At 46.5% G+C, this 27,424-nt stretch overlaps 1 protein-coding gene across 1 annotated transcript in view; it reads right to left on the reverse strand.

Annotated features, from left to right (window-relative positions):
- The window catches only part of LARGE1 (LARGE xylosyl- and glucuronyltransferase 1), a 583,936-nt gene extending 575,207 nt beyond the window's left edge, over window positions 1–8,729 (reverse strand). Inside the window, exon 1 of the mRNA XM_060025562.1 lies at window positions 7,904–8,729. The gene's annotated coding sequence lies outside the window, so the exon portion shown is untranslated. The remainder of the gene's footprint in view (window positions 1–7,903) is intronic.
- Window positions 8,730–27,424: the final 18,695 nt, after the last annotated feature.

Consider the following 27,424-nt stretch of genomic DNA (forward strand, 5'->3'; position numbering starts at 1 on the left):
CCCCGAGCTGTCTCAACATCACAGGTCTGCCTTCCACTTATGGAGGAGGCATCCATAAGTACTTTCAAAGCCCAGGTGGGAAGGATTCGCACCAACAGAGAAGGGGGAGAAGATGCCAAGATGGCAGAGAGGAGGACAGTCCTTCCTATTGGATGAAAAGCACTCGAGTCCCCCCTGTTTTCTCGGGCCCACTTCGTCCTCTGAACGTGGGAGCCCTGGCCCGATCCACATCTAAGTCACTGCACATTCATCACCGGTGCCGGAAAGATCATAGCCCACAATCCATCCTAAGGTATTTAAGATGCTTTTCAAGGCGCCCTGACATGCACACACGAACAAGCATTAGAGCCTGTTCACTCCTCCCAGGCCAGATAAGTCAAAATCCCTACAAACTCAGAGGAAAGGAAATACACGCCGCATTCCAGGATTGTACTTTCCTTGCCTTTTTACAAAGCCATCAATGTCTGCACCACAACAATGAATCCCTAAGAGAATTCATTTCGCTGATCTGAAATGTCCTTCACATTTTTAAAATAACAGCTTTCGGGAGAGGTCTGAAGGAGTCCGAGGCTGTGAGTCTGCTGGTATCCACTCACCTCTCCCTCCCCAACACCCCCACCCCAGAGCTGGAAACACAACTCGGAACGCAAATCATTCTGTGTGGACACAACTGTTTATTCAGTGTAGACCTACTAGGTACCAGGCACCATGCCTGGAAGCAAGAAAAGCCCCTTCCTGCTTATCACTCGGGTTGCGCCTCTCTTAGCTCCCCAAACAACCACAAAATACCATTCCCTTCCCAGATGAGAGCTGACATCAGTGGAGGAGGCTGGTACACAAACAGTGTTGGCAGATTAAGGACCTACGCAACTGTTCTGGAAACAAAAGCAGGGAGGGGATGGTTCCCAGTCAGCCACAAAAATGTTAACCTTAATAATAACAAACATGTGTTTAATGCATCAAGGCAGTCTCTAATAACACTGAAGAGTCCACAGGATTCGCTACTGATTTTAAATTAAAAAGAAAAAAAAAAAAAAAACGAGGAAGAATGAAATCCCCGCATGCCTGTGTTCTGCTGTAAATTCCCCTAAGTTCTAATGCTACCGTGGAGAGCTGGAAAGATCAGAAGTCCTTTCTTCCCGATTGGCCTGGGTATGTCAAAAAAGGACTCTGTTAAAGAGCAAGCCTCGCCCAGTAGCCAGGGCTCCATCTCCATGTGCGTTTGCTGCGCGTCCAAAGCGCAGCCCCATAATGCGACGAAAGAGGCTAAAATCATGGGTGAGGCTGCACTTCCCATTCTAGCCCCAGTCTGTGATTATCTACCACTCCAGGTTACCCAAAATTACCTCTGGAGCCTTAAACGCCTTACATTTTCTTTCATTCCTAGAACCAATTCTTTTTTGGAAACTTTCACAAGCGATGAAGGAACAAAAAAAACCAAAAGCCCTAGATATTTCGTGAGCGAGCACAATTTCGAGGGTTTTTCCTGTAAACATCTCATGCATATCGCCTCTACCATATACTTAGGCGGAACAAAATTAATTCCATGTCTCTGAAACTAGGAAAACTCAGAATCCTGGAAACGCTTACCTGATTTCCTTTTTAAACCACTTCTGTTCCTGATATATCCTTAGAGGCAGAATGTGAGGGTGATTGAGGAACTCATGCAGGTGGTACTTACGACTGCAATCTCCAGGATGAACAGTGGTTAAACCAGAAACCTGCCCCCAGTAAGTAAGTGAGCAAAGTAACACCATGTGGTCTGTCAGTGGTTACAAAGTTTATATAACTACTGTCCTTCTTTCTGTAACACAGTTCAATATTAGGCTCCTTGGCAGGTGAACCTGCTGAGTTATTTATTAAAACATGGAACAGTTTATATTTGAAAAACCCTTGGTTTTCTGTAACAGGTAAGGCTCCCAAAAGCATCCACCATGATTGCGTTAATCAAATAACCTGAAATACAATTAAGGGACTAGCTATTAAAAAGATGCTTGCTATGAATCCTTTTTGTAAAATAAAACTCCTTTTGTACCCCAAACAATTACTTCTCTTAAATTATTTGCTTTTAAAATAAGATTTATAAGCCAAATTCTCCTAAAATAGGGCATTCTTACACTTAGCTTCAATTATGGAATAAACGGTTGAAGAGTGAAAAACAAATTCTCCCAATTCTCCTAAAACAGGGCATTCCTATGCTTACCTTCAAGGTTGAAATAATAACGTCACAAACCTTACATTTATAATTGTACTTAACTTCAAATCTCCTCTTTCCAATAAGCACTGCCCTCTCCACCCAGGACAGCATCAGTGCCAGAATGGTGAGGAAGCTTCTCTCTAGCAACACAAATTTGGTGGCATAAAATTAAGTCGGTTTGCAATTTTCCTGACTCGTACTTTTACACAATTGCTTTTCTGAATCTGTTTTTCTTCCCAACATCCCTCCCTTCACACTCACCCCCCAGCTCCCCCTACGAGGTAACCTCCCTGGCAAAATGAGAAGATTCCCCTTTCCCTGTTAGAGCCCAGGCTTTGCAGAATCCCACAGGCTCAACTCAGCTTTCATTAACTTAATTTGGAAACAATTAAAATTTTCAGCACTGCTTTTTATCACAAAGCACATCATCGCAAGCAGTTCTCAAAGAGTAGGTAACATTCCCAAACCCACTGGTTCCCATAATACAGAAGAAGTTAGCAAGCAAGCCCAGCTGCTTATGAATGGCTTAAGGTATCAGAGAAGTTCTAATGCAGTCTACAAGTCTACGGAATCTACAACCAACACAGAAAAGACTTTGTGGTTCTTCTCTTCAGCACTGCATACTTGTAGTGTCTGATATTTCAAGGTAGAGTATACCTTGGAACTGGTCAGGCCTCTTCCCATTTCAGAGCTGGAAAGCTAGAAAACCTAAATAGTCTGAGCTTTGCCACTAACTTAGGCAAGCCCTATCTCTGAGCCTCTACATTCCTAGTTACAAGACGAAAAACGCACTGAAGTTTGGAGACAGCACCTGAAGCCCAGAGAGGTCAAGACGTATCCTAAGGTCACACAGCAAATTAGCAGAGGATGATGCAAGATGAGAACCCAGATCTCCAAATTTTACTTATACCACCCTGCCTACCAGTCAACTCAACTCAGGGAAGGATGACAGAGACAAAACAAACACACACACACTGGGGCTTCTTCTACCTCCACTGCCCTCCTGGCTCCTGTTTCAGAAAAACTAAATATATTTGACCCTGGGGATCGCTCTAACAACTGCAGTTTTCCATTCTCTCTAATATCCTCTGGCCATTACATCGTTGCATCTCTTCCTTACTTCATAGTTTCCTCATTCCACAAAACACACACATAGGCAGGCCCACACCCATCCTCAAAACTATAAAACTCTTCCTTTTCCAACAGCAAAGAAAGTTGAGGCCAGAACTGAAATGATTGAAACACAAGAACCTTGTTCAAATGTTAACTGCAGCCATAACTTTACCCAGAAGTAAATATGACAAAATAGAATACACTCTCACAGGGAAAAATTTGTGTCCCTCTGCCACTCTATCATTTGTCAGGTAACTCTGTCATTTCTCCCACTGCTGCATAATCACCTAATGAAAGCCCCAGATGTAATTCACATACACAAGAGGGCAGACTTCGGGTTGATAAGGGACCCTTTCTTTATTTGCGTTGCTAATAGTTTTTTAAAGAACAGGCAAAATGCTATATGTAGAAGGATAAAGGGCAAAAAAGAAAATGTCCTTTTCTGTTTGTAATAACAATGTGGGATAATCAACTGGTACTCTTGGACCTTATCCAGCCACCGTTCTTGCCAGGGCTTGAATACACAGAGCATGAAACTAGGAATCCTATTAAATTATTTCCCTGCTAACACCAAGCTTTCCTCTTCCAGAACAGCCCCTCTTCCAGCCACACTACTGACTGTTCTCCATTCACACTACATATTTTAAGGTTTCCATGCTGTTCTTTCTGCATGGGATTCCCTCCTGTTCTACTATCCTGGCAAACTCAAGGTTTTACTTTGAACAAACCTGTACGTGAGCAGTTCACAGCAATGGTTCAACATCTGCCTGCCCCCAAAAGACTATAAACTAATTGTGGACCCTCTGCAGCCTCTACACAGAGCATGGCATCTGTCACATAATAGACATTCAGCTGTTACTTGCTAAGTTAAAAGGAGAAAAGTCTCTCCGAATGTCAATGTGGTCCGGGAGGAACAGAGGACCTGAGTACCTCTCAATGTCAAATACTCTGGAGCAGAACCGCAAAGCCTCATCAACACTAGCAGATCCCGTGAGGTGGCTGTATCGCCAAGGGGTGTCAATGGCAGGGTGCCTGGAGTTCTCAGTCCCCTGGGTCTTACAGCCCTGGCCCCACGTGCTCCCCACTCTGAGAATCTCTGGCTGCAAAGACACCTTCACCTTATTCATGGACCCTAAGGAAGGCCAGGATCCTGCGTCACTTTCTTCCTCCACCTCTGCCATGTGGCTTCCTTAAAATTCATAAGACTTCATTCATGCCTTAAGATCACAGTATATAAATTCCCCATGACCAGTTTTCACTAGCTGATGCTCAATGGAAAATTTAATAGTGTTCTCCTGTTCCAATCTCTAACCCCTTAGCTGTACTGCACCTATGAGAATCAACCTACAAAGCCTTCGATAGCTGAAATAAAGCTTTATGCTGACCACTTCCCTATGCCACAACAAAAGGTCTCCTCAAACTCCCTAAATATGCACTGTACATATGAGTAAAGGATCACAAATGCAGTCTACCAGACTCCAGAGTTCTAGGAAATGTAATAACGCATGCAGGTGCACAGATCCAAACGCTGAGTCTAACTCTATATGCTGCACTGGGTCTTTAAGAATCCAGGAAGTCTTGGGCTTCCCTGGTGGCGCAGCGGTTGAGAGTCCGCCTGCCGATGCAGGGGGCACGGGTTCGTGCCCCGTTCCAGGAGGATCCCACATTACGGGAGGATCCCACGTGCCGCGGCGCGGTTGGGCCCCCATGAGCCATGGCCGCTGAGCCTGCGTGTCCGAAGCCTGTGCTCCGCAACGGGAGAGTCCGCGGCGGTGAGAGGCCCGCATACCGCAAAAAAAAAAAAAAAAAAAAAAAAAAAAAAAAATATATATATATATATATATATATATATAAAAGAATCCAGGAAGTCCTAAATCTTGTTGACATCTGCCTCTCTTCGTGCCAGTATTCTGAGTTAGGTAGTCTCTTCTTAGACTCTTTCTCCAACCTTTCCTGTCTGCCCACCTCTGGAGTCAGCTTTGATAAGACTTGGCCACAGTGGGTAAGCCTGGGCCATGCGGCTTTGTTCTTCAGCGGAAATAGAATTATCTTCAATTTCTGCTGGAAGACACCTAGACACTAATGATTTAATACCGTTGAAAGTGCAGAGAGAGCATCGGAGATGAAAGTGCAACCACACTGCCAAATGTTACATCTGTATACATACAAGGTATGTGCTTTTAAGGGGACAACAGTGAGAAATTTTAAGTTTAATGGAGTCAGTTCTAGACTCCATCTAGAATGGAGGCAGCATGATTTTATGAAGATGGCAGATGTGCAGCCCAAAAACCAAAGGGGGGAGTTTTGATTACAAACCCCCGGGAACTTAGAGTTAGCACGGTCTAATACCCAAAGGATGGAGTTTGCAGGAGGTTCTGTCTCCCCAAAATTTATAGCCCTCACTTACTTAGAGACTATCACTGAGTCTGCTCAGTCTCACATAATACTCTGCAGTTAACCTGTTCTGAGCTGCCCAAATGACACTTCAGATGTAAGCAGGCCCATCGCTTAAGCGTTCGGAATCCCCGTATTAGTGCAAGCATGCATTGGGTAGCAAAAAGTTAGGTTCCTGAGCCTTCAAGACAAACCACAGCCTTTTGTAACATAGGTTCTTCAGTGGTGGAATAGAAAACTAGTCCCCCCTAGTGTCCTGCCACTGTAGGTGGCTGAAGGATGGAGACACTCCTGCATCAACTTTCAAGCACAGCTCAGGAACCCAGAACCACAGGAAACCTTCACCTCCTTCCCAAGAGGTGGAAGCACTCCTGGGACCTACGATGAGATGGAAAAACCTTTCATTTCATTCCCAAGGCCCTTCTAGTTATGTTTTAAAAGGTAAAGGAATCTGCATTATCTCACGCCAAAAAGTTAACCCCCAACCTAGCACACTTCATCCAGTGACGCCAGAGGGCCTATACCTGTTGGCACCTTCCACCCACTCCAGAGCGATACCATCTTTTCTTTAAAAACCTCTCTATACCACTAGGGAGACTGGTTTCCTTTCCCAGCCATTCTCGAAAACCCACTAAGATCTAAATCTTAACGATTTTGCCTCTCTGTTCCAAGTAGTTCTCTTCCCAGTTTGGAATTAACAGGGCCAGGCTGGATAAATGTGTGTTCCCTCAAGCAATTTTCACTAAAGTGTACTCCTGAAAAATAAAGGTACACTAAGAGATGTGTGAAACCTTCAAGCCAGTTGTTTTTTTTTTTAATCCCCAGTGAGGACCCACCATGCCCGTGAGTAATTCATTCATGTCACCCTTTTGTGAGACATGAGAAGAGAAACCTCCACGTGTTCCTTTCCTAATTTAGAACCTTCCCTTATCTTAAGTCTACCAAAGCTAACTCCTGAGGTGGTAAGGCAGGAGAGGCGAGGAGGAAAATTAACCTGAAGTGACTGCATACTGGCAGGGAGTGAATAAGCACTTTGGATTTCCACCAGTGCCAGAGAGGGATGGCACCTGCATTTAGGGAAGGGGAACGTCCACCTGCCACCCCTTCCCCATCCCCACCCCCAGCCCATGAAGGAAGCAGAAGCCGGAGCCCTCTCTTGCGGCACTTACATAAGACCCTGTAAAACTTCCTGTGACATTCACGCGAAGTGTAAGTTGCTATTTTGCTCCCTTGGGAGATCATTTTAATGGACTGAGTGACAAAATTCACAGATTCAGAATTCAGCAAAAACCTGCTCAACCGAGGTATATCAGCTCAGGGACGAAAAAATCCATCCCCATTAAACAGGGTCACCCGGGGGGATGGTTCAGTGCAGGAGAGACAATCTGTTCCCTCCTAAGTGACCCATTTAAAATCAGATCGTTCCAGGGAAAGCTCACCGTTTTAATAAATTTCAAACGGGCAAGGGTAGGCTTGCAGGACTGAGGTTCCTTAAGAGTAAAATTCTAAAGACAGTAATAAGGCACTGAGCAAAATAACTGAAGGATGCACAAACTTCAGAGTCAGTCACTCCACCCTTCAGAAACAATGACTTTCACAAGACTGTCTGGATCGCTACCCAGTGACCACTCATCACAAGCAGCTTTGTCCAGTAGGACTGGCACTGGTTGGGTTTCCTCTCTACTGCTATCGCTGCCACCCAACTGCTCTGTCCAATAGACGGACTCGCAAGCTGTGGCTCTCACCCCAAATCGGCCTCGACTCTGCGACAAGGAGCAAAGAAAAGTTCTTCACAGCATCACGCCAGGAAAGGCAGGTGGGGACTGCCCAAAGGACAGCTCTAAACACAGCAGGTTCCCCCAAAGCACACGTGCTCACAGCCAGCAAGCTGCGGGGGAGGGAGGTCGACATCGCCTCCTGGTGTTAACGGGAAACTCCTCCTCGCTCTCGGCAGCCCGTGAGCCTAAGGAGCAGGGCAGGCCCTGGGACGGGTCCTGGGGGACATCAGAAACTCGGCGACTTCTACCTCCAGCCTTTCCAGGGCTCCGGGCCCAGGCGGCAGAAGCTGTGCCCTCACTCCCTCCCTCTTCGCCAGCATTCCGAGTACAGGGGGTACCAGCCACAGGTTCGGAGAACTTGACCGACACCGCTCACCAGGGCGCCCCCGCGGCGGCTCTCTCGCACCCCCGGGGCTCCTACCTTGGCCGTGACTGCCACCAGGCAGAGGGAGACCGCGGAGCAGGTGGGTGGCGCCGCGGCGCTGCCACCTACGAGGCGCAGAGGGTTCCGGGTCGGGGTCCCAGCAGGCGCTGCCCTAGTCCAAGCGGCGGTGACAAGCGCAGACTTCGGGGCGGCCCCCGCCTCCAAACGCGACGGGGAAGGTCCGGGCCGCCGGAGCTGAGCACAGTCCCGTCTTCCTCTCCCTCCGGCGCTGCTGCCTGGAGCTGCTCCCTGCCCCGGGGACTCTACAGAGCCGGGGGCGCCCCGCATGGGCAGGGGCCTGGGTTCCCCTCGGTCTGAGCCCGGGGAGGGGGCGCTGGGAGAGACGCCGGACGGCCGCCGGGGCCGGCTCCACCTCCCTCGCTCCCCGCCGCTTCGCCCCTTCAGGGCAGGGCCTGCCCGCTCCCAGCCCGGCTAGGCGACCGCGACCGCGGCCGCGCCCCCAGCTTCGGGCGCCCGGGCTCCCGCGCGGCGGTGGGGGAGCGGCGGTCCGGCCCGGCCGAGCACAGAGCGCGGAGGCGGGGGGGCGCTGCAGCCGGCCTCGGCGACCCCTCCCCCCGGGCCTGCGCCGCCCGCCCGCGGCTCCTCGGTAAGGAAGCGCTGGAGAGGGCCTCGCCCCGGCCTGGGGCGCGGGGCCGGGGGCGCGGGGCCGGGGAAGGCGCCCCGGGAAGGTCACCGGAGCGGAGGCGGAGCACAGCGCGGTGCGTGCAGGGAACCGAGGAGGGCGGCCCCGGTGCCGCCGGGAGCGCTCGCCGGCCTCGGCCGCCGCCGCCTCCGAAACGCGCCGGCTTCCCCGAGCGCCCGGCACTGGGAGCCGGGCGGCTGCTGCAGCCGCCGCCGGCAGCCGGGCGCCACTGGCCGGAGCCGGCGAGCGATCCCCGCCTCCCGCGCCCAGGCAGGCGGGGGCCGCCGCGCGGGGGGCGGCGGGGGGGGGCTGGCGGGCGGGCGAGCTCTGGGGTCCTGGGTTCGGGCTGGCCCCGCCGCCGCGTGCCTAAAGCGCCGGGCTCGCTCAGCAGCTGCAGTGACAGTGTGTCTGTGTCATGTCTGTGCAGCCGGGGGGGACCGCGAGCCCGGGCCAACCTCCGAGCGGGGGCGGGGCCGGCGCCCGCCTCGGCGCCCGCCCCCACCCCGTGACTGCGCGGCTGGCCAATGGCAGGCGCCTCAGCCGCGCGGACCGAGAGGCCGCCCCCGCCTAGGCCACGCCCCCCGGCAAGGCTCCTCCTTTCTACTTCTTCAGCTCGCTCACACGCAGGCAGAAGCAACACCCGGAGCCGGGATTTTGGCCCGGGTCGGGATGAAAGCGTGCAAGCTGGGAGCTCCCCGCCTTTCTCCCCCCAGCCCTGCTGCTCTCGGCCGCCTCGGGCTTGGCGAGCCTCGCGGAAAGAGGGGGAAGGGAAGCGGGACGGGTCCGCAGCTGCTGCCGTAGAGACTCTTGCAGGCTCGCAAGGCTATGCAGACTGTCCACTCTTCCTTGTACAAAACAGCCGTCGTGGGAAGTAGGAAGTTTCCCCGCCTCCACTTCTACTCGGGTCGCCGCTTCTCTCGAAGGTGGGCAGAGTATGGGACAGGCTGAGGCTGCCAGAAGCCACGTTGAAGGGCTTTGACAGCATCATGTGGGGCTACGTATTCAAGAATCTGGTCCAAGGCTTCTTATTCTTCGGGGAAACTGCATTTTTTGCCCCCCCCCCCGCCCCCAACACACACACCCCAGGCACGCACAGCACGCCCCCTCCCTGTTACGATTTCATTCTTGCTCTTTCCCTCCCGGCACAAGAACCCTGAGCATAATATATCCCATTGAATGGACTTCCAGCCTCCCAATTCTAAAGACGAGGGTGGGGCGCCGAGAGTCCCCTATAGGAAGGAGTGAGTGAAATTGTCCGGGCAAAGGGGGAGGGCGTGTGAGAGTGGCTGGAAGGAGGACGCCTGGAGAGAAAACCCAGAGGAGGAGAAAGCACAGGCAGGGAGAGAAAGAGGACGCAGAGGGATGGACAACTCTGGGAGACCGGAGCTCCGGCGTGTAATCCAGCTCCCGGGATTTTGGTCAGCTCGGTCCCAGGGCTTCTGGGGTCCCCTTCCCCCCGGGTCCCCACCTCTCCCCAGCCGGGCGGGCCGCCGGCTTTCTTAGCCCTTGGACTCCGAGGAGGCAGCGGGAAGCCCACCCTAGTGCTTAGAAGCAGCAGGGGAAGGATGCAAAAAGAGATAAAGTGCAAGGGTGGGGAAGCGAGGGGGTGCGTAAGAAAAGGACGCCGAGCTCGGGCTGCCGCGCTGACCTAAGTGCTTCGGAGGTTCGTCCCTCGCTCCCCTCCGGACCTGGCTCCTGCCTAAATAACCCGGCTCACGGCCTTTAGCTTGACCCAGCCGGGACCCTTCCCCCATCCGCTCTCTTCCAGCCCCTTTAAGCAACGACTCCCCAACCCACCCACCCCACACCCCCCAACTACCCCACCACCACCACCATCCGCTCTTCCCCGGCTCTGGAGCGCTGTTTACCTAATCTCAGTGGCACACCGAGCCGAGGAGAACGCCAAAAGAAGGTAGCGTTTGCACAACAGCGTCCCCGGCGAAGAAGTAAAAAACGTTTGCATTGGAGCTTCGGGATAAGTTAACTGCGAAGCTGGGGTCCTGCTGTCCTATCTCTGCAGGGATGAGGCTTACCCTGCACGTTTGCAGGGACAGGAGATCTTGTCTGGTTTTGATGCCATTACCGTGTCGGAGAAGAACGTTATATGATAAAATATTATCTAATATCCTAGAGACCATTAAAGTGTCAAAAGTTTAATGCCAAGCCTTTTAGCTCCAAAGCTGCTCCTTTCTTCCTGTGACGTGCAGCTCTGTTCTAGAACGCGCTGAAAACAAGGGGATCATTTTTATTTTTTTGCGGCCGACTGTCCTTGCTTCCAACTCTATTCCTCCTCCCCTACTCCAACCCCTGCCCCGGAACTGGGTAAAGTTAAGGCAAGAATTTGGGCTTTCTTTTTATTCATTGCTTTGCTTCACTTCCTTAGTGGTGTAAAATACATTATTACAATACATTTGCCTATTAATAAGGCTAATGTGACTGAGGAAGGAGAGACCTGAAATTTACAAGCAAAGGAGAAAATAATGGAATAACATCAGAAACTAAAAGACAAGCATGTGGAAACTGAACATCTCCATTATAATTCCCGAAGTGTAGTGCACTCTCGACATTGGATTTTATAAAGACAAATACGCCCATGGTCGGGGAGGGAACAATAGTCACCCTGGTCAGCAAGATACATTGAAGATGTATTCATTATTCAGGGATTTCACAAAAATTACTTGCATCAGCCAATAACCACCTTAAAGGTGTAAAAGCTCCGTTCTATCAATTAAGTGTTGCAGTGTTTCAAAGTCAGTGGAATATCTCATGCTGTAAAAGACAGGAATGTTGCCACACAATGATTCCACAAACGGAACCTTTCTGTTAGTTACTATTGCGTCAAGCCCCACACTGAAAGAATTCCTTTGCCCCACCAGCAGAAGATTTTATCTATATCTCCAAAAGTAGGATGTACTTGTCTATGAATTATATAGCCCTTTGACACAAACCGGATATAAATGTCTTCAAAGGATTTCAGCCATGACATAATATAGTATGAGGAATGCAGAATAAAATATGTAAGGTAATATGTCTGTTATTTCTCAGGAATCTGCACTGCTTTTGCTAAGAACTGAGAAGTGAAAATATATTGAGCCCTCTATACCGACTGTTATCTGTCTCCACACAGTTATTGCACTTGTCACGGGAGAGATTCAGAAAGGTCTCTTTTTTAAAATCAGGGTCAAGGAGACCTAATCGTAAGAAACCTGTCTCAAAACAGTCACTAGGGGGCCCTAAAAGCATCTCAAAGAGGAAGAAGGAAAACCTGCTCTCACCTCCGTTTTTCCAAGTCTCATTTTCTGGGTACTAATGAAACTGGAATCTAAAAACAAGTTAAGAGCAGGGTGCAAAGTTTGGAGGCAAATCGGGCATTAAGTCTTAAAAGACCAGAGTCCCATTTTGACTCATGAGTCAAGAGTTTAGTCGCCGCACTCTTCTCGCTTCCAAGATATACAACAGAAAAAGGAATATTGCATTAATTGAGATGAAAGTGGCCAGATACTGTCACCATCTGTAAGTCAATCCAATTATTTTTACTATTCCAAATAGAACCTCCCTTCTAAGATTTTAGGGCTGTTTTCTGAATGTTTTGAATGTTCTTCAAGTGCTAGGTAGCAAGATGAATGCATCCTCACAGGGGTGACATGAAAAGTTTTTAAGCAACCTATGCAGCAGGGCATCCGCCAACCAACTTATGGGAAGTAAGCCAGCCATAGGGGCACTAGCAATAGACGAGAGTCCTGGAAGTGAGGCAGGAGATAGATGAGCCCCAGGCTGAGTAGCTGGAATCTGTGCCCTGTGGACAGATACTCCAAGATAAAGATGATGACAGGAGCAAGGAGGAGCTGAGTCCTGCTTGGATAAAAGATAAAGAGACCACATATTTCTCATTCTTGAGGTCAAGGAGACCTCCCTGACTACACATGCGCAGAAAGTCTCCTTGGGAGTCAAAAGGGAGGGGGTGCCACACCATAATGGGTGTTGTCAACCTTCCCATAGGCCTCTGCACTGGAATCCATCTTGGCTAAAAGATGTGCATGCATGTCAGAGAGGGACCTAGGAAAGGTCAGGTGTGGAAAAAGAAGTGAGATAATTGGCCAAAGGCAAACAAAGACCCGGAAGAACTGCTCTATATAAGTGATTTGATCACCTCTCTGGGGCTCTCCGCCTCATTAGAGAAGATGCTCATACTCTTTTCTCTCTGGCTGTGTATCTCTGCCTTGCTTCTGTCTTAAATAAACCGTTTCTCTGTGTGCGCTCCCACTTATTGTGCTGTGTCTCAAATAATAAACTTTGTACCTGTTTTTACAGTTTTTGCCTCCTTGAAATATTCTTGCTTTCAAAAGGTGCAAGAGCCAGGGGAACTTTGCTTCTAGCCTCCAGCCCTTGCTGGTCTAATGGCTAGGATTCCTGGTTTTCACCCAGGCTACCCAGGTTCAGTTTCTGGGCAGGGAACTAAGATCTTGCTGCAAGCCTCCACTCACTGCTGTCTCCTCAAGATCAGAAGCACCTGGTAGGCCAGGTATTAAATCTTTAGTGTGGGCTCTGGTGAAAAGGTGGAGGTGGGAGGATGGGGTGGGGGTGGAGGGGTGTGGATTCCTTGGGGAGGGCAGTGGCAGCTGGGGTGACGAGGCAGGGTACAGCTGGAATGGTGGGGTGGGGGAGGGGACACTTAACAGCCGATACGGAAGGATTTCAATATTTTAACAAGTAATGTTTGTCAAAACAACTGAATATCAGCCCTGACCATACATAAATTTGCCGCCAATTTTTTGTAGACTTCAATATCTAGCAATCAAATTCTCAGAGCTTCCAAATCCTTAGCCATCACATAATATATTTCCCAATCTTACCAGTAAATAAGGTTAAGCTGTCTTTTATGAGGGTCAAGAATCAAACAGCACTCAGGTTGCACAGATGTGGAGAAACCTAATTATCCTTTAACCAATACTGCAGAAATATCTACAAAAGATGTCATATCCAGACACATTTCAGATGTAAATTTAAGCACTGGGTGTGAAACTCTTCTCTGTCATTGAGGCCAATAATCAAAAGACATTCCTGGGCAGAACAGAATGCCTCCATCAGGGCTAAGCAGGGAACAAGCTACTTGCTAGCTGAAGAATTAAAGAACATTGCAAAAGCCACTAAATTAACACTAATGGAAATGTGATTTGAAAATAATTTAACTAAAAACAAAGCAAGTCTAGAATTGAGACGTGAGACAGAGAATGGGGATGAAGTCTTTCCGAGTGGAAAAAAAAATAGTTTACGTTCCCATCATCGTGTTCATTAAGCAGGCAAGGTACAGGTATTCTCAAAATAGCATTATTAACATCCAGAAAACTTGCCACTGAAAACCTCAGAGCCAGCTCATTAGAACAAATTTGGTTCTAGATGGAGAATCCCACTGTCTTTAGGAGAGAGAGTTTATTCACTCACTGACTGTGAAAGTCCATCAGAGGAAAACCTTGCCAGGTATATAGCACCCTGATCACCTTATGACAAAATGCTCAACTGGGGACCCAAAGCCCCTCTGCAGACAGGGAGGAAACATCAGTGCTAAAGAGATCAATTTAAAGGACAGAGTGAGCCTTTCTCCTGAGATCGTGGCCCCCATAAAGATAAGGGGACCTCAAGCCAGTGGATCACAAGACCCTCAAAACAAAAATGAAAAAAAAAATTCAAACATTGGTAAAGACATCGAAGTCCTGAAATAAAAGATGATGGCTTACACCTTTTGGGGCTTTCAGGCAAAAAAAATTTCTGTTTAAATGGCTGTCATAGTTGTGTGGCTATACTTTATCAGGTCTTTCTTTTTTCCCCCCTCTCTATCTAAGGAACTCATAGATCAGGACTTCTCAAACCTCAATGTGCATACAGATCACCTGGGAATCTTATTAAAAGGCCAATACTGATTCAGCAGGCCTGGAGTGGGGCCTGAGATTCTGCTTTGCCAACAAGTTCCTGTCCATGGACCACACTTTGAGTAGCAAGGCTGTGGAGGACACTTGTCTTGTCGGTAGTCAACCACATCCTGTATCCCCTTTCTCATCCCGAGGGTATTGTGTTAGTAGGGCTCCCCAAAAAGTAAACCCTGAGACAAGGATTTGGGGGCAAGAAACTTATTTGGAAGCTTCAGTGAGAGTGAGGAAATGAAATAGGAAAGGGAGGAAGACCAATAAGGGATGAATTAATAAATGGTCAATGGGTGCTCTTCTGATAAGGACCCCCTAAGAGATTGTATAGAATGCCATTGTCCAAAACCAAAAAAAACAAAAACAAAAACAACTTCTCTGTGATGGAAATGTTATATATTTGCCCTGTCCAATATGGCAGCCACTAGCTACCTGTGACTATTGTGCACTTGAAATGAGGCTAGTGTGACTTAGACACTGTATCTTTCTTTTATCTAATGTTAATTGATTTACATTTAAATAGTCACATGTGGCTAGCTACTGTGTTGGATGGGCCAGGTATAGAAAATAACTTGGAATTGTCCCATTAAGGGCCAAGAAACCTAGAGGAGTATTTACCCACCAAATCCCTTCCTTTTTGAGGGTTGCTTCTGGAAATTGGTCAATTCCTAGTAGTTCTACCATGCTCCCCTGGCCAGAGAATACCCACAGCAGAGAGTTACAGGTGTTTAAGGTAGGAAACCTTTAGTGTATATGGAAGCTGTCCATCAAAGATGGAGGTGATCCCCAAGGTGGGTCTAGGGGAGATGAACAAGGTACTGACAGCATTTGCTAAAAGAATCCAGATTTTGTTTTGAACCTGACCTGTCTCTCATTCCAGGAGCAGACCCTGAATAGCATAAGCTCATCAATGCATTCCATACTCCTGACTACCATCATTGGTGCAAGGCTGAGTAGACAACCTAGGCTGGTCCAATCAAGGTGACTCTCGGGACTTTGGGGTGCTGGACTACTGAAAGTGTTCTTTCACCTCTGGACCACGTGGTCCACAGACACAAAGCTGCAGTCATTTTGCTGCCACAAAGGATAAAACTGACATGGAGAACAGCAGAGCACAGAAAGACAGAAAACCCAATATGTATCAGTTAGGATTTCTTGGAGCTGCCAGTAACAGAATACCCAGCTCATAGGACTTTAAATAATGATCTCACATAATGAGAAATCTCAAGGTGGGCAAGTCCAGGTTTGGCGCAGCAGCTCAGTGGTTTCATCGAGGACACAGGATCTTTACATCCAGTCTACTACTCTGCCATCAGCTGCATATTGGCTTTATGTGTTGCCTCATGGTCACAAGATGGCTGTGGTAGCTCCAAACATCATGCTCTCAAACCAGCCTCCAAAGCAGAAAGAAAAAGGCAGGCAGAAAGCACTTTCTCTTTTACTATATTTCCCCCTTAGGATTGACTTACACTAATCATGATTCACCTCCTGGCAATGGAACATTGTTGGGTTTTGTTAACAAAGGAGAGGAAGCGGCTCTTGTGTACAAACTAATAGTGCCTGCTCTAGGACCCTTGATGACGCCACTGAGCCACTGAATAGGACCAGCCCTGAAACTTATCCTCACTCTGAATTCCTCATTTACATGAGCCAATAAATTTACCTGTGTAAGTTTTAGTTATTTCTCTTACTTGGAACCAAAAAAATCCTAACCATTATAGACAAAAAAGCCTCCTGTCCAAAGACTCAGACTCAGCAATTCTCTTCCTCCCTACTCCTGGATGCAATGACAGCTGATTCTGGAAGGGTACGAGGCACTCCCTCTCTTCCCAAGAGTGAAATTTGGATTGGGAATCATTTGCTATTTTATGCTTGGCATGAACAGAGACCTAGATGCCTCATGAGCATTAACCTGCAATTCTCACACTTCATCTAATACCCATCATCCGTGCTTGGTCTACTGAACCACAACTTTCCTTTGCCTGCGGATCTATTTAACACTCCAATCCCCCGCTGAGTCTGAAGCAAATCCTGAGACCCAGCCTGCTAGGTTGGTCCTTTAACCATCCTCACCCCTACCCCATAGTTACTACCAGTATTTCTATCATGGGGACTGGATCCTGCCTCCAGAACCTTTGCTTTGACCTTTGAAGATCTACATTCTGGCAAGAACCTGACTTGAGAACTGCTGATGACTCAAAGTTCCCGTAACAGCTCTTTTCTCCACCATGGCAACTGGACCGTTGGCTTTTACTTCTGTACATGTGGACTTGAGGATGCTATGGTCACAGAACTAGGGGATTTAGACTGATGACCTCTGTGTGGGTGGGGCAGTCATTGCTGTCCCAGTTAAACTCCAAACCCAAGCCTCAAATTATTCTCATCTCTCATGGGAGATTAGGGCATGCCTAGAAGCAAGGGAAGTGCAATCTCTGACAGTGTTTTACCAAGTCCTGCTGGAAAGTCAGGGATTTCTCATCTTAAATACTTTTTCTAATTGCTCACTTAAGAAGTTAAAAAATGTAACCTGAGTGTTTAGAATGACGATGTGAATAGTAGCTACTATTCACATATTACTACTGTGCTACCCATTCTATGGGGTAGGAGTGGTGGGAAAGGTGGATGAAAGAAATACGGATGTGGTTCCTAGAATTGAGAATCTCCAAATTCAATTCAGGAGACAAGCGTTTACTTTGAAGAGTTAAATGACTTTGCAAATATTAGATAAATAGGAAGCGTTGTCATTGAGTATTCTTGAAAGATGTAGTAAAGATAAGCAGTGCTGTGACTCTGGAAGAAAGAGATTACCATGGTTCATCAAGTCTCTGGAAAACGTCTAAAAGCAGAAGGTTCTTGTTGGGCTGAAGATATGGCCAGAGTTGACCATATGTAAAAGGAAGGAGTTTCAAGCTTTAAGAAGCAGCGAAGACGATAAGCAGAAGGTGTGACTGGCTAAGATGACACATCTATTTAAGGGCTCAGAAACCGGAAAGGTAAGTTGGGTCTAGAATTATTTGACAAGTAGTATCTGAATCCCTAGTGTGTATCAGTTACTATGCTGACCACTGAGAATTTTAATAAAAATAAAGACAGTTCTTGTTCTTTTAGTGGCGCACAGCCAAATGGATAGAGGGGGAAAAATTAAAAGGTGATGTGTTAAATTCTTAATTTTTCATTGACTCATCCACTCTTTTTCCTCAGTCACCAATCCTTGTCCATCCTACCCTCAAAATATCCTTCAAATCCATTCCCACTGCTTCATCCAAATCATTACTGCCTTAGCTCACCTGGAATACTGCAAAACCCACCTTACTAGCTTCCTAATACTGACTTTTCCCCATCCCTACATGTTAATCAACTTAACTCTACAAAGTAAATCTGAGCATATTTCTTACTAAATTATGTTTATGTCTGTCTTATTTATTCCACTCCCTTTGCAAAAAATAGTTATAATTCTAGCCTGACTCCCATATGTGGGGATCTGGGATCCCAGCCCCCGACAGGGTATGGGGGGATTCAAGAGCTCCATGGGCTCCAGAGAGTAGAGCCAAGAGAAAGCCCAAAGTCCAGAGCTTCACTTGAAAGCCTCAAATGAAGTATCAACCCTGAAATATCAACCAGGTTTCAGTAGAGGCGAAGAAACGAGGGACAATGCAAAAGATATGAATAGGGCTTCCCTGGTGGTGCAGTGGTTGAGAGTCCGCCTGCCGATGCAGGGGACACGGGTTTGTGCCCCGGTCCGGGAAGATCCCACACGCCGCGGAGCGGCTGGGCCCGTGAGCCATGGCCGCTGAGCCTGCGCGTCCGGAGCCTGTGCTCCGCAACGGGAGAGGCCACAACAGTGAAAGGCCCACGTACCACAAAAAAAAAAAAGATATGAATAATGATTTGCAGTGGATTTGCAATCTGAGAGGCACTGTTCAGAACACTTTCATGCATAACTTCATTTAATCATACTAAATTGGAATATTATCCGGCCAAAAAAAGAATGAAATAATGCCATTTTCACCCACATGGGTGAACCTAGAGACTATCATACTAAGTGAAGTAAGTCAGACAAAGAGAAATATCATATGATATCACTTATATGTGGAATCTAAAAAAAATGATATGAATGAACTTATTTACAAACCAGAAACAGACTCAGACTTTGAAAACAAATTTATGGTAACGAAAAGAGAAACATGGGGGAGGGAAGTGATAAATTAGGAGTTTGGGATGAACATATACACACTACTATATATAAAATAGATAATCAACAAGGACCTACTGTATAGCCCAGGGAACTCTACTCAATATCCTGTAATAACCTATGTGGGAAAAGAATCTGAAAAAGAATGGATATATGTATATGTATAACTGAATCACTTTGCTGTACACCTGAAACTAACACAACATTGTAAATCAACTATACTCCGATATAAAGTAAAAAATTAAATTAAAAAAGAGGAAACCAAGGACAATGCAGAAAATATGAATAATGACTTGCCATGGATTTGCAGTCCACTAGGTACTGTTCACAACACTTTCATGCATTAGCTCATTTAATCCTACTAAACCTTATGAGGGTGTTATTATTGTAACACTTCCGAAGTTTACTTTACGCCACGTCTCTTTTATGGAAGACCTACATTAGTAGCTGTTTTCGCTAACCAAAAGAAATCTGAAGAGAAGTTTTGCTCTTACAAAAAAAGGCGAAAAGCAAAAATAGCATTCAACATTTGTTTTGCAGGAAGCCTTGACCGAGGAAGCAAGCACCCCAAGCGGTAAGAGCGTCCCCACCCAACCTCCTTCCCGGAGGTCTATACTCTGCTGAGCATCTCTGCATCGAGCTGCCATAGCTTTGAACTGTGCCTGTGAGCATCTGGGCTTCATCTCCCTCTATTTTGAGAATCTTTTAGCAAGATGTGTCCTAAGGTCATTGCTTCTTCGCTTTACACCATTTCGGCTGACAAAAGGTCTCATAGGAACGCTCTACTTTCGGATAGCAGGGGACACCTGTATCATCATCATCATGACCAGTTTACAGATGAGATAAATAGGACATAAAGAAGTCAGATAACTTATCAAAGGTTACACAGTAATAGTAGGACTGGAATCCAAGCACAGTTACTTTATTTCTAGAGTCTGTGTTCTTAACCACTCTGTCATCTTGCCTCTGTAAAGTGCGAGCACCAGAACAAATTAAGATCATAGCACAGACTAAGAGATGAATTTGGAGGTACATCTCTGAGCTGCTAAAACAAAGCTGTAGGAGCTTTTTAAAGGTTGTTCACAACCTTGAGTAATGGCTGGGGAAGAGGTGGAGAAAGATGCAGGCTAGTTTCCTATATATTTTGTCTATATGTGTCATCTAATATAGATACCATTCACCATCTTGTTATTTTTAACACCCTGTCATTGATATACACCTTCGGGGAGGGCTACCTTGGTTTGTCCTCCCTTGCACTGATCCACATTTCCATATGTTCACTTCTGTTCTTTACTGCTTTATTGTACATGTTAATTTTTCTATTTGTATTCCATTGTTTTGTTCTCCTTACAATTCTTATTTATGTCATCTGTCTCCCCGTTAACTTCATTTTCTTCGTCTTGGTCTTCCTGCTCCAGTTTTGTGGATGTCAAGCAGGTTCTACGGTATTACTTTATTTCCAACAGGAAATCATTTTGACAGAAGTCCTTTTTCCTTAAATCTTTAGGATATTCTTCCCTTTCCCTTATTCTGTAGTGCTTCCAGTGGCTTCATATAATTGCTGTTTCCTGCTTGTTTATCCTCAAATAAGAACACATCCACCTGCATGCAGTGTTTACCAATGCACTGATGATGGATTTCCCTTAGCTTAAGCCTCAGAGTGGTAGCTTTGAACCGTTTTCCAGATCTACAGCTGGGCAGAGATTGATGGGCACAAATAGCTACTGGCCCAATGTCCCCTCCCTGGCTAACTTGGGTCACATATGGCTTGCTGGATTGAGAATGAATCTTCTCTCTTCCTGCCACCTGGCTCTCCGATACTCTGAACAAGAGGGGTGTGCAGAACTACAATTCTCAGCCCTTCCTTTCACTGTGCATCACCATACTGCTTTACCTGTGGGGACTATACCTTTCAGATCCTCATTAGTTGAGACCTAGACTTTCTCAAACAGAGGAAGGGTCTATCTATGAATTCAAGCTCCTGCTGCTTCCACTGGCTCGATAAAGGTGACCCGTGACTGTTTGCTTCTCCATCTCCATCAATAGCTGCATAGTTGGTAGAAATAAAAACTCAATTGAGAGACCCACGTTTCCATGTTATTGTGCTGTAAGAAGTTGCAAAAGGCAATGTGTGACCAACCAAAGCTATTTCATGCTCACGAGGGAGACGATCACAGCTTATTATTTTCTTGTGCCTGGTTATAGGGCCTTTGTTTATGAGCACCAGCTGCTGAAGGATTTGCTTGGTGTTGTAATTTTAGTGAAAAGTCTATACTCCAGGGCTTCCCTGGTGGCGCAGTGGTTGAGAGTCCGCCTGCCGATGTGGGGGACACGGGTTCGTGCCCCAGTTCGGGAAGATACCACATGCCGCGGAGCAGCTGGGCCCGTGAGCCATGGCCACTGAGCCTGCACATCCGGAGACTGTGCTCCGCAATGGGAGAGACCGCAACAGTGAGAGGCCCACGTACTGCAAAAAAAAAAAAAAAAAGTATATACTCCGACCTCCCAATGGAAGCAGGCTGTGAGAATTCACATACTGCATCTTCTCTTGAAAACAACCATCCACTTCAACCAAACATTAGAAGAACACAAGAAGACATATTTGGTGATCAGATTAGCCACACCAAAGCCAGCCAGATTAGCCTAACAATTAGCCTAACTGTTGCTTTGGATTCACCCTTCCACTGAGACTGTGGTAATGAGTTACCTCCTTCCTGCCCAACCTAGGTAAAGTATGTGCTGAATGCTGGAAAACATCTCCAATGAAGACATTCGGGTTTATTTTAACATTCACATGTTTAACCGGACTTTTTGAGGGCCTCCTCTTCTAGCCTGGTGCCAGATGTGAAGGTATATGTTCCTTCTCTCATGGAGAGTGTGACCTAGCTGCAGAGACAAACATTAAGCAAAGATAAATAACATAATTGTTAATTAGGGAAATATTGCAAAGGAAACAAAATAGGTACAATGGGAAAAGGACCAAAGTTAGAGTTCAGGATGATCTTTCCAAGGAAGGGACATTGAGGCTGAGATCTGAAGTAGGAGTAATTCAGGCAATGAGTGAGGACAAGATATTCCAAGTAGAAGAAACAGCATGTGCAAAGCAATGAAGCAGGAGAACGTGGTAGGTTTGAGGGACCAAAAGAAGGCCAGGGTAGCTGGAGCTTAGTGAGTAGGAGGGAGAATCTTGCAGAGAAGAATAGGACATGAACAGCTGTTGAGGGCGTTTGGGGGAATCAACAAGAGATGAATAAGTGGATTGCCAATGAGCAGCGTGGTCCCTTGAACTTCACATGAATTAATGCTGATCAAAGTCAGCACAGTTCTGGGACTTTCTCCAACAATATTCTATCACTCCATTTGTCTTTCAGTTTTGCCTCTGTTAAGGAGAGGTGGAGAAACCCAGCTTTACCCTTTGTGATGTCTCCCTGCCCCTTCCCTCTGCATTTCTCTAATTCGTGCTGGAAGACCTACTTAATCCCCTTATGTAGCCTATTCTTAAATCATATTCTGGGAATACCCTATCCTAAGCAGGGAGATTATCTGAAAGCTGTCAATACTTCTTTGACTCTAAACTGAGTTGGTTTTGTTACTGAGTCCAAGCTCATACTGCTTGCCACACGACAGGCCAATAAATCGAGAGACGAGTCGTTAGGGTAAGGAATAGTGACTTTATTTGGAAAGCCAGCAGACCGAGAAGATGGTGGACTAGTGTCCCAAAGAACCATCTTGCCTGAGTTAGAATTCAGGCTTCTTTTATACTAAAAGGGGAGGGAGTAAAGTCAAACATTTCCTGGTTTCAGTCCGCCTCTGGAGGGGATGTGTTAATTTCTTCCTTCCTGCAGTCATTCACAGGTAGGCCTGGTCAGGATGTTTCCCGTGAGCTAAACAAAGGTATTTTAGCTTAAGGCTCATCACCTGGGAGGCTGGGTTCCCAGAGATGGGCCATTATGTATAATTTAAGCTTATAGGCAACATCCCTTTAGTGATAAACTTGTAGCAAAAGCAATAGAATACAAAGGTTAAAGTAACAGATCCAGTATGGAGTCAGATTTGTTCTTCCCTATTACAATTTGTGATGGCATCTCTCATCCCATCCTCATCCATCTCCTTCCCAGTGGGAATGGGATGAGCTTTCAGACATGGTGGCTTTACCGGGACCACCTCCAATCCGTTGCGCGGCTCTGAGTTTCCATTTTGAGGAACTCATGCCCCATCCCCACTTACCTTTAGAATAAAAGCCATGATCTTATTTTATAAACGTTTTTTTGTCAAAGCATCCACCTGGGCTCCTCATTCTAGAAAGCCCTAACTGTTACACAGATAGCATTATCATATGACAGCTTTAATCCTTCCAATGAAATCTCTTGGAGTTAACCTAATCTCTTCCACTTGCACTTGAAACTAATTTCCTATTGTTCAGACCTTAGTAGAAACCAGACGATTTGGTCATAACCTTCCCTATGGAGGCAATATTCAAGTTACAAAAAATGATTAAATCACCCTGTTCAGCCTTCCTTTTGCCAGACTAATTTAAATTCCACAAACTTTTTTTTTTCTCACATATTTAGACCTTACATACTTACGGGCTTTCAAGGGCAAGTCTTATTTACCAGCGTAAAAGCTTTCCAAAAACAATAACAGCCATAAGGACAACAATACCTTGCAGCTTTATGGCAGTTAAGTTTTTTCCTAGTGCTTTTTTTGCACATACATTATCTTATTTTGTCCACTTAATGACTCTGTGAATTAGGGAGGCTGGATGTTATCATCTCCCTGGGGAAAAAATAAAACAAAACTCAGCCTTGATTCACTCGGGTAGAGGTTCGGGATCAAGCTGGACCAACGTGAGGCTTCAGTACATCACGGCAGAGTCTCCCTCTGAACCCTTCGCTGACTTGCCGCTCTATGGAATGCCTTCAGTCTTTTATCAAAGGTCACCCCAGGATAAGAATAGCCAACCTTTGTTGAGCATTTACTGTATGTCAGACATTGCGCTCTCTAAGTGCTTTAAATGCATTATCTTTCAACCCTCATGACGAAGGGGATGGTTCTATTGTTATCCCCATTGCTCAGAAGACTAAGATGAAGCTCAGAGAGGTTAAGAAATGCACCCAGGATGCCACAGCTCAAGGGCGGAGTCAGGGTTCAAAGTCAGGTGTGTGTGGCTCCCAACCCTGTACTCTTAGATATGGTGCAGTGCTGCCTCAAGAACCAGCAGAAGAGGTTCTCCCCCACGACCCCTACCCCGTGTTTGCTGCGGAAACTCTTGGTGAGGACATTGTCACCCTACTGAATCTTCCTATATAAGGACTCTGTTTAGAAAACCCTCAACATTTACTACCAGGAAGAATGTGCTTTCCCTGGAGGGAAGGGTTTGTTGTAGATCTTGGCTTTTGTGTTTGGTGCCATGTTGTGTTTTTACTTCCTGTTAACAAAAAGGTGTGTCATCGTGGAAAATAGCAGAGTTAGGAATTAGAAAGATGTGGCTTAGAATGCTCGCTGAGATTCAGAACTTAATGCGCTTAGCAGCAGCTCTGCTTGCTTACGTGACTTCACGTGAGTTGCTTTATCTCTTTGAGCCTTGATTTATTTCATTTCTAAAATGGGTATAGTCATAACAAATTGAGAGACCACTGTGAGAACTGCAGATTATGTATGCAAGAGTACACTCAGAGTAGTAATGCTTTTTTTTTTTTTTTTTTGCTTTCCAGGATCAGAATCCCACTCCTGTTTGGGGGAAATCCCCATTATTTAGGTCTTGGTAGAAGGCAAGTTCCCAAACTCAGATGTGGAAATTGAAGAGAGATACATCATCAGCTAGGGATCTTGATTGTGATCAACACAAAGTGATTCTAGATGACCAAGCGGAAGAGAGATCATTTACAGATCATTGGCAGGGCAGAAGAAATGGGCTCAAGGGATTAGGAACCGTGCCTCAAACCATGCTGGAGAGCTGGTCCAACGAGGAAACTTCTGTGCTGCCACTGAGTATTAGATGCTAGAGCTTACACCCTTGTTAGGAACTAGGCTTCTTCCTGCAGCTCAGATGCCACTTCTGCATGGGGAACTTGACCTTGCAACCAGCAGCGCCACAAAATGGAAGCTCCGCATAGAACCCATTTCCTTGTGTTGCCCCCTGCTGATAAGTGGAGCTGAGGTCACATATCTGGGCCAAGGGTGCAAAGGGACGCGAAAAATGTGCTTTTCAGATTTGTACCTTGAGAAGATGGGACCTGTCAGGGAGGGGGTGGATTACCCAGAGATTACAAGGGGATCAAAATGTACGATGCAGCCAGAAAACACAACAAATATCCAGCTATCTATTACAGGGCAGACGTTCCCTCCCCCCACTCTCTGGGAACTAAGACATGAGCAGGTAACTTAGGCTCAGCCAATCAAATGTCCCCATCGAAGACTTTGACATCTGAGAGAGCAAAGCAGACACCCAGGTCAGCTGGAGATGGTTCCTGTGGCGATGGTAGAATTGAAAAGCTGGGGTGGCAGCAGTGGCTTCCCAGGCGTGACAGGACCCACAGTGGCCTCCTAACCAGACTCTTTCTGAGGCATGGCCTTGATTACGGTTTTCCCATCTTAGCGGCCTTTCATTTCTGCACTTATTCTGAGCCTACTTGTCCCTCCCTTCCATTAATTCTGTGAACTATGCGATAACCTTCCAGTAAAATAATTTTCTAGCTGCTGTTTGCCACACTCATTGGTATAGAAATTGGTACTAGCGAGTAGATTGTGGGCCATAGTAAACCATCAGGGGAAAGAGAATCATCTGTAATCGTTTCTGGACTAATGGGGGCCGTGAGAGTCGGCAGATGGTATAAGGTAGTCTTTTAGGTTTGTGGGCCTGATTCCAACATGCGGGGATGTTGAGGGCTTCCCCCCTCGCCCCCAAGCAAGTCTGCAACATCGGCTGCATGTCCTACGATTCACCTCAATTCTGACACCGGCTACCCAAAATAGCATCAGATTCCACAGGTTAAGGGTTTAATCTACAAGACTGCCCCACCTCCCTCCTCTTCAGAGGTCAGTTGCAAGCCCAGAACGACTGGCCACAAACGGGAGGTTCCAATGACCCACCCCCTCCGATTCAGAAGGCCCATCCCAAGTCCAGGTTGTTACCTGTGCTTCGGAACAACTGTATTAATCTGAGGTTCCCGTGACCCCTTCCTTTCTTAGTTTCTATTAACTTGCTAGAGAGACTCAGAACTCATGAGACATTTTATTAACTAGATCAATAGTTTATAGTAAAAGGATATAACACAAGAACAGCCAGATGGAAGAGATGCACAGGGCAAGGTATGGGGAAAGGGCGTGGAGCGTCCATGCTCTCCAAGCACAGCACTCTCCCAACACCTCCGCGTGTTCACCAGCCTGGAATCTCTGAACCGCATCCTCTGGGTTTTTACAGAGGCTTTTTTCCGTCAGCATGGTTGACTAAGGCATTGGCCATTAGACTACAGATTCAACCTCCAGCCCCTCTCCCCTCCCTAGAGGTCAGGGGGTGGGACTGAAAGTTCCAACCCTCTAATAACACAAGTTGGTTTCCTGGCAACCAGCCCAAAAGTCATCTCATTAACATAACAAAAGATACTTTAAATCACTTAGGAAATTCCAAGGGTTTTAGGAGCTCCCTGCCGGAAAGGACAAAGACCAAATACATATTTCTTTTTATAAATCACAATCTCACACTAATTTGTAGTGTAACTGACTCTTCCAGCCAGGGGGGTCTTAAGGGAAGTTTGGAATATCCATTGTCCATAGAAAGTTTTTGGTCAGTGGCCATAAATGCACATCTAGCAGGAAACAGCCTGAGGCAGTATTTCCAAGTCTGTTCCCTTATCACCCCTAGCTCAGAAGAGCAGCTCATTGTTAAATATTTGTTTATAAAACACTCCTAGGCTATTTGTTTTTCTCTTTCTGACTTACTTCACTCTGTATGACAGTCTCTAGGTCCATCCAGGTCTCTACAAATGACCCAATTTCGTTCCTATTTATGGCTGAGTAATATTCCATTGTATATATGTACCACACCCTTTCACTGAAAGGTATCCCAGGAGGCCTGATTATTCTCTGCAAAGCAACCACGTGCTGGCCATACAGTAATTCTGTTGTACAGACGGTGGGCGCTGCCTACTGCCAAGGCCATTCTCCCTTTATCCCTATTGGCAAAGCCCCCAGCTCCAGGGGAAATCCTTAATAGTCTAAATATACCATTGAGGCACATACCCCTTGCCAGAAATTGGTTTAGAGTTATGACTTAAGGCAGTTCTGGCCAATGAGATGTGAGAAATATGCTGCAGCTTTGAGGGATAGGTTTCATTACTGACAAAAAGGGACACAGTAGAAGAGACAGCCCCCTCCTTCCTTTGGACATTTTGGTGTTTGCATGTAATGCTTGAAATGGCAGCAGCCGTCCTATGACCACGATTTCACCAAGCACAAAGTTCATACTATGGTACAATCGAGAAAGAAGAAAGATGGGTCCTTAATAATGTCGCTGAACATTTATTAATCAATTCTGAAGCCATCTTACATCAGGATGCTTGCAATTTGAAATTTTAAAACTTCCTTACTGTTTAGATCGGTTGTGTCAATGTTATCTGTTCTTGCATCTTAACACGGGCATCTCAAGAACCATTCACCCAGGCTTCTCCATCCCGGCCAAACTGAACTATAATGATCAATTTCATAGTTTTTCAAACTCCACTATGTATAAAAGTGTTTCTTTTTGGTAGCTTTCTGTGACCATC

The sequence above is a fragment of the Delphinus delphis genome, chromosome 11, assembly GCF_949987515.2.
Source record: "Delphinus delphis chromosome 11, mDelDel1.2, whole genome shotgun sequence".
NCBI classification, from domain to species: domain Eukaryota; kingdom Metazoa; phylum Chordata; class Mammalia; order Artiodactyla; family Delphinidae; genus Delphinus; species Delphinus delphis.